Source organism: Magnolia sinica, chromosome 15 (genome assembly GCF_029962835.1).
Source record: "Magnolia sinica isolate HGM2019 chromosome 15, MsV1, whole genome shotgun sequence".
In the NCBI taxonomy this organism is placed as follows: domain Eukaryota; kingdom Viridiplantae; phylum Streptophyta; class Magnoliopsida; order Magnoliales; family Magnoliaceae; genus Magnolia; species Magnolia sinica.
The window spans coordinates 47,630,715-47,644,217 of NC_080587.1; the positions used below are offsets into that span (position 1 = coordinate 47,630,715).

The 13,503-nt window shown below is 39.7% G+C and overlaps 1 long non-coding RNA gene across 2 annotated transcripts; it reads right to left on the reverse strand.

The window, feature by feature from the left end:
• Positions 1-2,043: 2,043 nt before the first annotated feature.
• On the reverse strand, positions 2,044-3,611 carry LOC131227961 (uncharacterized). Of its 2 annotated transcripts, XR_009162651.1 has the most exons (5): positions 3,320-3,611; positions 2,889-2,945; positions 2,710-2,811; positions 2,237-2,592; positions 2,044-2,169 (listed from the first exon to the last, which is right to left on the reverse strand). It is a non-coding gene; the product is annotated as an uncharacterized LOC131227961 (long non-coding RNA). The 2 variants fall into 2 exon arrangements; XR_009162652.1 differs by lacking the exon at positions 2,044-2,169 and having other exon boundaries at positions 2,180-2,592; positions 2,889-2,992; positions 3,320-3,575.
• Positions 3,612-13,503: the final 9,892 nt, after the last annotated feature.

The window sequence follows — 13,503 nt, forward strand, 5'->3', positions numbered from 1 at the left end:
ACAAAGAAGAAGGGATTGATAAAACAGAAGTAATGAAGATAGAAGAAAACCCAAACAATAGACTAAAGAAAAATACAACAATGAAATTAAAATTCCAAATGAAATCAGAATTCCAATGAAAAATTCCAAAGAAAACCCAATTCAGCTACAAATTATAGAGTGCTGTCATTCCAAAATTACAACTGGATAATGAGTTACAAAAACAATAAGCAACACAAAAGATTAATTTATCCAGTGGCATCAAACTAATCAGATAATTGGAATAGTCCAACCGTAGTCAACTACTAAACAGGGGCAGGTGAATGTCAGTTAATTATCTTATAATTGAATGATACATGTGTCAATGCTTACATGCTAAGGCAATGCAACTGTCTCCTTAGACTAGTGGACGTGGCTTGTGTGCAAATGGGGTGACACAAGGCTTGATACTATGTCTGGCAAGAATGCCAAATGGTGAGATGGATTTGTCGGTGGAAGGAGGGCTCAGGTTTTAAAGCCTTTGAGATTAGAATTCAACATGCAGCTTCAACAATCTACAACATGAGAAATCAATCATTTGGGTTGATTGGTCAGAAGTACCTTAGAATAGGAACAATTCATAAAGAACTCACATTCAACAAAAAACCAAAAAAAGAAAAGCTTATAAAATAGTGGCATGGCTCTGTATCATCTGGTTTTTATGATTTCAGACATATGGAGTATCCACAGTTAGGTATAATAGATGAATGGTTTGGATCTCATACATATGTGCCTTACGTTACTGATATAACTAAGATATTAGCATCTAGCACTGGATACTTGAAAGGAAAACAAAATGACAAGTGGAATTCTGCATATTTACTAGTTTGCATTGGAACAAATAACCAACCAATTAAAAATCAGACACTTCCAACCAATTGAAAGAACAAAATTCTTGTTAATTACAAGAGATGAACTGATAAATGAAGATCTGTACTGCATTAATCATACAGATTGAAGATTAGGCTCACCAACTGTTCAGATTGAATATATAGACCACATCAAGGGCCTAAATTGGTCTGATTGAAGATTTGTAACAGTCAAATTGAACTGCGATTGATCTAATGCATGATTTTGATTGATGGACTATTGAAGAATTGAGTTATGAAGTTGAGATAAATTAAGCTTATATGCATCTTCATCTCATCCTTATTTTTGCTAGTGGACAGTTTGTCTTGTCTGCAAAAAGAGATACATCCAAGTTATTCCCAAGTGTATGAAATCCTATACTAAGCAACACAAAACTAAAATGGTTGTGACACAACATACCTGAAATATCACATTTTCCATTAGCTTTCTTTGTATTTTCATCATTATCTTATATATATATATATATATATATATATATATATATATATATATATATATATATATATATATATATATATAAGCATGTCAAGGCCACCTGAAATATCACATTTTCCCTTAGCTTTCTTTGTATTTTCATCATTATCCTGTAAAAAGAGCATATTAAAGTCTAGAAAGATTGTTATAACCATCAGCTGACTTGTACATTTTGGTCCATTTGAGGATGAGACTACGTGATTTTTGAGGTAGAGATCTAAGCATTATTTCCAACCAGATGGAAACATTGGCTCTTCGGAAGGGTTTCTGTGTGGTATCTCCTTTGGATGATTGAAGAGGACTCAATAATGTCATTAAGTGGGTTTCTTCTGATCCACTAAGCCCATGGAAACTGGTCTCTTCTATTTCTTATATTAGCAATCATTGTACAGAGTTGTATCTTAGATTCGACAGTTAAAAATATATGTGCCGGAGAATGTAATGGTTGGTTTAAACTCAATATCAGATGATACTCACTAAGTATCACCCATGTCAACGTGAGTTTTTCTTTCACCAATTTAGAATTATACTGAGAATAAATTAAAAAAGAATCATATTCATGGGATCAAAGAAGTAAAATAAATAAATAAATAAATAAATAAGAAGAAGAAGTGATACTTATCAAGCTACACATGTTAGTTTGGACAAAATTTTAAACCGTCATGCTCTCTCAAAATGCATTATTTTAGGGTAGAACATGACAGAACAACAGAATATTGAGTTTCGTACCATACACAGTGCACCAATGGCTAGTGCTATGTTCTCAGCAGATAAAGGAATGGATTCCTCTGCAATTTTACACATACTCTACAAGAAAATAAATAGAATAAGTTTTGTCATATGTGCTTGCTAAGTCAGGTGTTAATATATCTACCTTGTGTTTGGATCTGTATTAACCTTGTATTTTGATTTTCTCCTTGAATAAAAATTTCCATTGCTTGTCAAAAATAAAAATGGATTATCAATTCCAAAGAACCACAAAAAAAGGAAGGTGAGTAGATTTTATTACCAATCAAGAACAGGTGAAGGCCCAATTACAATCAACAAGAAAAAGATGGGACTAGGCCCAATTACGATCATCATAGAAAGAAAATAGGTGAAAGTTCCCAAAGGGAGGATGAAAAGATCACCAATCACGACTTTAGATATTACCTCTCGTCCGTGTGTTAGTTGTAGGCGTGGATAGTCTTTTAGGATGTCATGGACACATTGTGCAACAATAGTCCAGTTCTGAGAATTAGAGACAATACAAGAGTTCACACTGATGACTTCAAAAATAAACTAAAAGTTTGTAATTTGGAAATAATACAAAATCTTAATTCAGGTGTTTGTTGAATTAGCCCTTACATTCTCACCTATAAGTTGTTAATGTACAGAGACGCAAAACTTATTGTTCTCAACCTTTGTGCCTTCTATTCCTTTCGTCTCCTCAATGAGGGAACAAAAAACCTGCCATTCAAAAGCATGATCAGCATATTTAGTACGAGAAAGACCCATTGATGTGTGTATTTGTGACTGAGCCTTACCTCATTGATCATGGGTATAAATTCGCTAGCAAGTTGGAATAGATTAACCTCCTTACCCTATAAATCAATAGAGAAATTCACACCCAGACCTCCATTAGAAGTCCCTTACAATATGCAAATTTCCGTTTCAACATAACAATAAGTAGCATGATTGAAGGACAAGAAGCAAAGAACAGGACATCCATAACGGTTTTCTCTATTAATGGGTACATGATAGGAAATCATGTTATCGACACATTATTAGAAATGATTCAATTTTCCATTGGCCTACCAGTGGAAGCAAGTTCTCAAGCCTCTTTGCTTAGAGAAAATGTACCCAATGGCTGTGATAACAGACACATAATCTGATCAACATTTATATGTCTTTCTACAAAATCAAACCACAAAGACTGAATGCAGAAACACTGCAATTGGAAGCAGAGAATGCTCACCATGTTGTCAGTAGATCTAATAGAATTTAGATGGTTACTAATAGACACAAAGTGTGTGACTGAGCCCATTATGTCCATTCCATGACTGCCAGCATAATAAAGTTGGGGTAATTCTATGAATTCATTAACCTGAAATTGATGAATGTCAGCATCAAATATTGATTGAATGGAATGTCACAATCAGATATTGCTGGGGAGAATTTCCAATTTTACATATAAACAAAATGAAACACTAATCACTCCTGAAAGATGTGGTGTGAAATAGGGATTGCATTCCCAGAATATTATTTTAATCTCAAAATAACCATTGCTCCAGTACCTTATCATGACACCTTCTACTAATATCGCTCAATGGAATATCCAAAGGACCAACCTTGTCCTACTAAGATCTGACTACCTATCAATTGCATCACTTGGAATGAGATATGATCCTATAGATCTGACACATCCAAACATGCATTCATTGCTTATATAGAGCTTTTACATAATAATAAATAAAAAAAACATTTAATCTCAGATTCAAGTCGTAGTAACAAGGAAATCAACAAAACCCTAGAAATGTAAGGGAGAGAGAACCTTTGAAGAGGAAGAAGCCTCAATGTTAGGGGGAGTGAGGGCGAGGGAGAACCGGTGAAGGCAGCGCTGTTGAAGATCCGGTGTTATTGAAGGAGGTGTGAAGGCACGAGAGCTTGAGAGAGGGAGAGGGAGACGGCGAGGGCGCTGACGGTGGGAACGAAGAGAGAGAGGGGATTGGGGAGTGGAGAGAGAGAGAGAGAGAGAGAGAGAGAGAGAGAGAGAGAGAGAGAGAGAGAAATGGGGGGAGGTTTGGGCGTGACTCTGTTTTGAGCACGTGCCCAATTTTGGGTGTAGGGCCATGGACGATCCTCTCAGGGGCTCCATGGGGCCCACCATGATGTATTTGCTTAATCCATTCCATCCATTAATTTTACTAAATTATTTTAGTTCATAATCTAAAAAATAATGTATATTGAAGGTCCAAGTGGACCACACCATAGGAAGCACATGTGATTTAATATCCATGTTTCCTACCGTGTGGTCCACTTTATCCTTCGTTCTAGCTGATTTTTGGTTTCATACCCTATAATAATATTTCAAAATAGATGGACGGCTTAGATAGTACACATATATTTTTTTAGGCCCTATAGATCCCCTTACACCACCATTAAGTATTAATGGCATGACACATTTTTAGCTACGGATTAAATTCATAGTAAGTGTAGCTACGGATTAAATCCGTAGCAAAAAACTAACGTGGTCTGTATCCTTTACCCCTTTTTTTTTTGTAGTGACCATGCAAGTGGAAAAGACCTCACTACCTGCCTGGCCAGTAGTTTGCCAATATCTACTCGACTCGTCGATAGCGGACTCATTTATGAGTTGGTCAAACTCATCCTAGCTATAACGTCCCGTATTTTTTTTATCAACTTGGAGTTAGACGTCCTTAGGCAATGAGTCTATCATAACACCTTATTGACTTAGGAGGGAGTGATTGAACTTAGCGACGTTAAAGGACCCTAGGACCAAGCCATTTGGCTAATCTAAATAGTAAAGTCTTAGCCTAGGGTTCAGCTATAGAAGAGACCCTTCTTTGTTCTCATGAATCACATAGAAGCCCTAGGGGCTTCACCTAGAGCCATTTCTACTTCATTTATACCCCATTTCTAGCCCGTTATACCCTTTTCATGCTCAAGTCATCACCTTATTCTCTTCCTAAGCTCTCAAAACTCAATCACTAAGTATCAAATCCCCCTTTCAACCCATCTCCTTCGAAAATTTGACCTTCCACCACCTTATTCTTCAAATCTTTTTAAGTACTTTCATATTAGACAGAAAATCCTAAAGCTTAAACAATGAAGAATAATAATTAAAATAAAATTTACTATAAATAGTAAAAAATATAAATAGATTATGTTTTTAACCATTAAATTTATGGAATATCATAAAATAACCAAGTTATTTGGATAGCTTAGCTTCTCCTACCCCAAAATCATATATTGCATGTTGAATAACTCATTCTAGATTGAGAGATACATAAATTTTCAAATATCAAGTGGTAGAGCCACCACCAAACACCATAGAGGATGGCGGCACCATTGCTAGATTGGCGGTGTGCTACTGCTGCTCCAGAGGAGCATAGCAGTGGTGCCAGATCGGTGGCACACCATTGGTGCACCAGATTTCGGTGGACCATCGCTGGAATTCTCTACATTTTTAGGCCGATTTCAAAAAGTCATATCTCCCTTAATATAACTCTGATTTAGGTGATTTAAAAGCCAGATTGAATCTTGATAAGTCTAGTTTCATATAAAAATAAATAAAAAATAAAATAAAAAATTTAATATAGTTAAATCTGGGATGATGTAACAACTATCCAAAAATTATTAGTTTCGGATAGCTGGTACTTCCAGAATTTTTAGAATTTTTCTAGAACATAAAATTTAATAAAATTTGGTGGAGGTAAATTAAACTTGATGATTAATTACTAAAAAAATAATTAAAATAATATACTAACTACAAGAGGCAAAAAAATTATACGAAATAGAGTTATGGAAACTAAAAATTTCCTACAACTACACGTTGTCAATGGGCCGTGGGTATCTTTTTCATCTTAGATTTTTTATACTTGGAATCTTCTTAGAAATTACTTCTAATCATACTAAGAATCATGTTATATAATTAAATTTAAATTTTTTATTTTAATATATTTTACTAAATCAGGTAATTTCAAGTATAGTTGAATTAGGGTTCTTGATTAGGGTGATTATGACCGAATCATCATTCTCACTAGTTGTGATTAGTATACATTATAAAATTATTTAATCCAAATACTAATCATTTCTCACAAGAAATCCCTCTATCTAATTTATTCGAGAAATGGCCCGATTACCCGAACAAGCTCTAGACCGCTCGTTAGTGGGCCGCTAGTTTCGAAGTTGTAGAGTAATGTCTATCTCACTGGGCTTGATGTCTCACGCAGACGCTAGACCCTGGAAGTGCCCAAAAATAGTCAAATTGTATTGCCCAGCTAACACTTGTAAACTGTGAGTCACTTGGCCTAATTTGGGGAAAGTATGAAATTTACTTATTTAGCCCCGTAACTGATGTTGCAATTGTTGGCTTTTTGTCTGTCGGATCTTTGCCAAATTTACACCAAAGGCTAAAAATAAATTCAGGACCACGCTTACAAAATCTAGCCATTGATTGTGGAACGGTGACCGTTGATCATAAACCGGGCCATTCCGGTAAAACCTCGCATCCGTTTTCGATCAAACTTTACCCAGCCCTTCATCGGGTCATGGACCACCTGTCCTATAAATTTCATGGCCAGGGGGCATCAGAGCAACCCCTATAATCCAAATCAGGCCCCATTTGGCCATTTTTGGGATTTTTCAAACTTGGGGCCAACTAAAATAATCCCACCCATATAAGCTCCAAACCTTCTCTCTCTCTCAGCCGTTTCCAGCAGCTGAGAGAGAGAGAGAGAGTGATAGAGAGAGGAGAGAGAAAGTGGGAGCCACCACCTTGCATGCACCCCCAGCGGCCGGATCACGCCATCCAATCCCCGTGCTTGTCGGATTCGTGTAAGACCTCGTCTTTATTCCCGATCTTATGTCTTCTACGGATGAAATCTGAAGATTTTGGGTTGGATTCTCCACTCACTTGCTAGGTAAGAGGTTTTCCTACATGTCTTTCCATCATTTTCTTTCATTTCCTTCATTTTGGGCCATTAGGGTTAGAAACCCCCTTTTTTTTTTGTTTCCGTTGATTCTTGCAAACCCTAATGGCTTGTTTGGGAGTGTGGATTTGGAACCCCTAGGATTGGAAACCCCTTGGATTGGCAATCCTCCCAGTGTGTTTGGCACCCTGGAGTGTGAATTAACTTTAATTTAAAAATACCAATGCATGGTATATTTACAAGGGTTTGAATTTAATTACTAAATCAACTTTAATATCCCTAATTAGTGAGATATATAATTTTTGACACTATGATTGTGATAAGCCCTCTGAAATATATGCTTTGCCTAAAAATGATGAAATTCCAAGTCTCGGATGGACCGCAAGCACAAGATCATGTCTGAGTGACTAACCAACGATTTTTAATCGTTGACTAATATGGACAATGTTTGGACGGTGCTGATTTACATGGACAATATTTGGACGGTGCTGATCATCATTAGGGGGCCATGTGCCCAATAGAATGATAGTGTACAATGACATACATGTTACACATGTAATTATTGAAATGATTTTAGGTGTAATCCAAGCTCTCATCGTGGATTGAAAACCCCCTCTAATCCCCTTCAATCCACGGTGCCAAATGACCCCAAATATTAGGATTGAGTATGTTAGGGCTTTAAGTCACAATTATCAATTGGAGCAGTCCATACTCTTACGAGAGCTGTAATCGGGCCCCATTCCATTATGGTTTAGGTTGTGCGTCGATTTCGAGTCTTGATTTGTCAAACCGAGTTGATGGATCAATCAGATTGAGTTAGTTAAGACATAATTCATTGTTTAATATTTAATTATGAACAAATTTACATCATTAATGATAGTCTTATACTTTAATTTAGGTTTGGAGCAATTTTCTAAATTCCCGACGCTAGGGCCGCATTCGAGTATTGGATTTTAACTTAAAGGTGAAGATCTACTCCCAAGCTTCTCCTTAGCATTTTAGAATTATTAAATAGATTTATTTTCTTTTTGATTGATAACATACTTGATGAAATGCTTGGATGACATGAAACTCTTAATATTATAAAAATTCTTGAATGTTGAATGCTTAGAAATACTAGGATGATTGAATTGTGTTGTTGCGGTGGATCGAGTTTTGCAAATTATGTAAATATGCAGATATCCCGCTTTAGGGAGGCTATCCTGGGCTTATACGGCCGACCGGAGTTGAACACGGATGATCAACAGTAGTTAGATCTACACGGGATGCTTTGCACCTAATGTCGGTTTGCCCGAGGTCTTTCGTAGTCGTTCGCATCGGTCTAATGCAAGCTTGATCATTCTTGTGCTTAGTGATTCTATAACATTCAATAGAATCTGGGATACCACTGTCACCATTAATTTAGTCTACTCATAACCATTATTGATATGATCCCAAGACTCATGAGCCGGGCATGGTGGTATGGGACACCGTGTCCAAGCTGTAGGCCTACACTAGGTAACGAGCCCCCTCATAGTGACCAGTGAGCAACTAAGACTCGGGAGCCGGACATGGTGGTATGAGACACTATGTCCGTGTTGTCGGCCTACGCTGGGGTGACGAGACTTGCCGTAGTGACCATCGAGCACTAATGGAGGTGATAGGTCCTTGTTCGAATGACCCCTGTCTAATTACCTGGCCGATGGTTCCATGCCAGAGTACTGTTCGAATGACCAGAGCATGAATGGAATTAGGTGATGAACCTCTTTCTTTTGTATTGATTTAGTTTAATGTGATAAGCTTGCACCTCGGAACTAAGCGATCATACTCGGTTTGGGTGACGACCCATATCGGGTTGATCCTCACGTTTAGGTATCATACCAACCTTTGGAATTGTTGATTTATGAAATAAACGGGTGACACCTAGATTTAAATTAAGAGACACTGGTAAGGAGTCGTTACGTGAGGCAATGAGCCACGTGATCCAGATAAAGACTCGTGATATAACGTCGGTATCCTAGCTTCGCCAATATGCTGGATGAATTAAACTTAATAATTACTCGGGCTAACATAATCATTCACCGATTGCATTAGCTTAGAATGTGGCGAAACAGGCGTGGTTGTCGCGTGATGAGGGAGTGTTGTCATTTGTGAACCAGGTGGTCGGAGTCGTGTGTGAGGGAGTGTTGTTTGAAAAGGGCATGCATCATGTCATATCTTCATATACACATTTAACAAGAGTATTTAAGAATTATTTGATTTCTTGTTTATTATTAACTGTACTGATTGTGTTGGTAACATGTGTAACTTGTCTAATTATTGTGCATTAAAGATAACATGCTTGAGTGTATAATATGTACTAATATATATTTGTTGTGAACCTGCTAATCAATAAAATGTCCCAAGTAACAATCTTGGGGATATTCACTATATTGGCATTTGACGCCTTCTATTTGACATATGCAGATAACTCAACAATAGGACCATTCAGTGGTGTGCTCGGGCACCTAGTAGATCTCTAGCTTCTTCCCGCTTGGTAATTGTTCTTCTGTTCCTATTGTTGTGATTTGTATAATTCTCATTTGGACGAATGCCATATTTTAATTGTATCTTTACTGTCGGCCCCATATTTATTTATTTTTGTTATCTCTACCTTACTTTGGATCTGTAAATTTAAATTGCGCTATTCTGATTGCTCGTGTGTGGAACCGATGTGAATCTGAACGAGGCCACACGTACATTTTCATTTGGTTAACACCTAGAAACTCGAGATTAGAGTCTACGTACTCGTGTGCCCAATTTTCGGGGTATTACACTAGCTTTGCCACCTACTCCTGGGCGGATAAGGCCACACTCCCTTCTAATCAACCATGACACAGTGGGAGACGAGGCCTACTGGTATTCGGCACTCGAGCGCTCATGTATCCACTCGGTCTCGACGTTAGATCAACCTCTTGGTACCGTAAGGGTTTAGGAGCTTTCACCCACGGACATCCAAAGTGCCTATATATTGAGTCCCAAATATTTTCAGTATCCAATCTGCACATCCACGATAAGCTTGTGGAGGCCACAACCCTGATGTCGCTAAGACACCAAATGATCATATCATAAAAAATGCAAGATACATGAGTCATACCATCCAGTCATGCATCAAAACTACGCATACCAAGCGATCGTGAGGGGCAACTCCGTTTCATAGGGAGTCCCATAAACATCTCAGCCCAATGCTATAATCAATCACTCCTCATAAGATGCATACAAATGATGCGTATGGGCACGTATTATGATGTTATACTAAGCATATTCTCAGTGTGTCATACTAAACTAAGTACACTAGCATGATTATCAGATATAGCAGGTGATGATCGACCGTAACTAGTATGTCACTTATAAGAGTAAGGGCTGAACAATACACCCCACTAGATATATAGAAGTCTACATGGAATGACCCATATTAGACTATCATAACCTACTCAAGGTACTAGCATATCATATATCCAAAGGCGGGGTCCCATGCAAAGATGGTGGATCTAACCCACGAATCGAGATAAGCTTCAATCGTGGATATACCAAATCTGATACCACATATTTGTCCATCTACGACAACGGGTGATGATGTACTCTCCTTTAGATAGTGGATGGCCTAGATGTAACACCCCGACTTTTCGAGTCTCAAAAACTCGGGTGTTAACTAAAGTAATTAAAATCAGAGTGCAAGGAATCTAGAAGGAAACGTGGTAATCCATATCATAGCAAATCAAATCTAAATTCTAGTCCCCCCAGCTAGGGCCTTTTAATACAAACCATAAGATCCAAATGTTCAAGTAGCAGAAAGGAAATAAATGCTACTATTGGTTAAGGCCATAGAACTCGGCTGGGTCCCGGTGAGGCTCTTGTTCATAGAAGTCTCCTCCCTCTCCTGAGGGGCCCACGTCTATGTTCGCCTCACAAGTGCCTCCGTCTATACCTGCATCGACTGTACAGTTATATGTTCAAAGGATGAATGGCCAGCTCAGTGAGAACACCCCTCAAGATTTCATGCTACCGAATTAAATAAACATTAATCCAATAATTAAAATAGCAGGGATATAAAATAGTTCTTATTTCAAATCTACTTATGTATAAGAATGCATGAGTGCATGTCAATAGGGGATGTATATCCAGCTGGCCAAGTAAATGAACCCCTTTAAACAGATGATTTATTCAAAACACAATGTGGTGAGGGGCCTTTCAAATTGTCTGCCTAACAAACAGGATAGTAATGGGCCTCTCAAACAGTCGGCCTGACAAATAGGATAGTGATGGGCCGTTCAAATAGTCGGCCCAACAAACAAGATAGTGATGGGCCTTTTAAACAGTCAGCCCAATAAACAAGATAGTGATGGGCCTTTCAAACAGTCGGCCCAACAAACAAGATAGTAATGGGCCTTTCAAACAGTCAGCCCAACAAACAAGAAAGTGATGGATCTTTCAAACAGTCGGCCCAGCAAACAGGATAGTGATGGATCTTTCAAACAGTCGGCCTAACAAACAAGATAGTGATATGGGCCTTTCAAACAGTCAGCCAGCAAACAGGATAGTGATGGGTCTTTCAAACAGTCGGCCCAACAAATAAGATAGTGATGGGCCTTTCAAACAGTCAACTCAACAAATAGGATAGTGATGGGCCTTTCAAATAGTTGGCCCAACAACAAGATAGTGATGAGCCTTTCAAACAGTCGACTCAACAAATAAGATAGTGATGGGCCTTTCAAATAGTCGGCTCATTTGAAAATGAGAGTGCTATGTGTTGATGCGAATATCTGGTTCGCCCTCTTAGACCTTCGTGTACCTGCACAAAAAGAGGACAAAGGAGACCCTGGCTTAAATAGGGGACCCTCCGATGCCAAAGTCAGGCCTGGATTCTGGGTCTAAGCGTATTGAGGGGTTTTGAGATAGAATTTTTTGCCTTTCTCTACCCGACGAGGGAGGTCCTTCTTTTATAGCTGCTGGAGCATTTATTTGTACGAAGATTCTTCTCCTGATATCGTGTGAGGGATCCTCTCCTGGTATCGCGGAGACAGGATCGTGCCTATCTCCAGTCTTCGTCCGATCCCGTGAGCTTCGGGGTCGGGGATCTTGTCCCAAGATATTCGGGATGAGGCTTTATCTTGCGCTGGCCGATCCGATAAGAAGATCGGCCCGATGCATGCCCGGATTGCTGATGTGTAGTCCGAGCTGACTCAACTTCTGTCTCGGTTCAGTAAACCATGCCTCGGATCTGACACATCCTTTGGCGACCCGAGGCATAGAGTCCGAGTCTCCGAACTCCGTATCTTTTGTCCCCAACAGTAAGCCCCCCTACTCCGTGTGTTTCATATGACACTTAGGAGTAGCGAGTTTTGAGTTGATTCATAGCTCAGTCCGAGACAATAAGTAGTCATTTAATGCATTCTGTGTCGCCTTTGTCGGGAGACGGTTCAGTTTCTGACATCGCATGCGCCGTCAGCCATCAAATCGCTCACCCCGCCAATGAGGGTTGGACACGTAGCAAGGGCATTATTGTCGTCAATAGACGTGCGCCACGTGTCGAGTGGGGGAGTCGATGCAGGCGTCGAATCATTTCCCCATTAATTGCTTCCGCTACATGGCAATCTTATAAAATGGTGGGGGTCCCGCATTTCGAACTTCTACTGCCATTCCCGCTTTGCTTTTCCTTTGGAGCTTTTTCGGTCTTGCGTCTTCTTCCTTTCCTCTCTCTTAACTGCCAGCGCCTCCTTTCGCCATTTCCGTTTTCCTTTCTTCCTCCGGTGAGTCTCTCCTTCCTCTTTATTTAGCGATAATGGCGGCTAGAGGTCCACGAAGTCCCCAGGAGGGAGTTTCCGGAGATGAAGGCGAAGCGCAACGTTTTTGGAATGTTGCGGAATCGCCTTCCTTACTGACAGAGATAGCAGTTGATGCGAACGCTGCTTTTCTTTCTGAGAGGGTTACTGAAGCTCCGGCGGAGCGCCCTGCTTCCGTTGATCCTTCTCGTGGTGGGTCGTCTTTATTGACCCGCCCGGGAAGGCCTAATTTTCCAAGGGGCATGGAGGAAGAAGAGGAGGAAGAAGAGGAGATGTTGATTGCCGAGGGAACCTCTGGGTCGGTTCCTGTTGATGAGTCGGCACACGCCGAGTCTGAAGGAGAAGGATCGGGGGATGATCTAAGCGGCCCGGTTCCTTCAGTTTTAACCGAGCGGATTTAGAGAGAATCCGAATCGGGTATCACATCCTCGAATCGGTTATCACTTATCTCCCCGTCCGAATGATTTGCCGGATCATCCTCCTGCTGGTGCGGTCGCGATCTACCAAGTCTCAATGCAATGTGGCTTGCGTCTGCCCGTACCAGGATTTTCTTTCTCGGCTCAGAATTGCCCCGGGGCAAATAGTTCCGAATGGGTGGAGGAACTTATTCGGGTGTGCGGTGTTGTGGGCTGAGATGGAACAGCCACTGCTAACAGTCGACGAGTTTCTCCACTTGTACCAAGTGC